Below are 327 nucleotides of genomic sequence, written 5' to 3'. Positions count from 1 at the left end.
TTTTTAAAAAGGCATACAGACAACATGATTCTTCTCCTTCAAAAGGTTAATGGGGTAAAGTGTGAATACATTTCATTTTGAATTATGAGAGAGAAGTGTCAACAGATGTTTAATATCTTCATTCTAAGTGAGCTGTTTGAAAATACGTAATCAAAAAAATCATCTTATAAGATTTTAAAAAGAACTAAAATCTTTTTCAAAGTATACTTTCTATTGCAACTTAGCTTTTTAACATTACTGATTAGATATATGTAAAAATCCAATTAGAAGATATAGTAATATAACACTACATTAACCCAATGCTACTGGGTAGTTTCCCGAAACAAA

At 27.5% G+C, this 327-nt stretch overlaps 1 protein-coding gene across 1 annotated transcript in view; it reads right to left on the bottom strand.

The window, feature by feature from the left end:
- LOC119586826 (microtubule-associated serine/threonine-protein kinase 3-like) overlaps positions 1–327 on the bottom strand; it is a gene marked incomplete at its 5' end in the record, with an annotated part of 55,250 nt that overhangs the window by 45,866 nt on the left and 9,057 nt on the right.

Source organism: Penaeus monodon, chromosome 22, assembly GCF_015228065.2.
Source record: "Penaeus monodon isolate SGIC_2016 chromosome 22, NSTDA_Pmon_1, whole genome shotgun sequence".
In the NCBI taxonomy this organism is placed as follows: domain Eukaryota; kingdom Metazoa; phylum Arthropoda; class Malacostraca; order Decapoda; family Penaeidae; genus Penaeus; species Penaeus monodon.
This window is presented reverse-complemented; position numbering and strand designations above follow the sequence as displayed.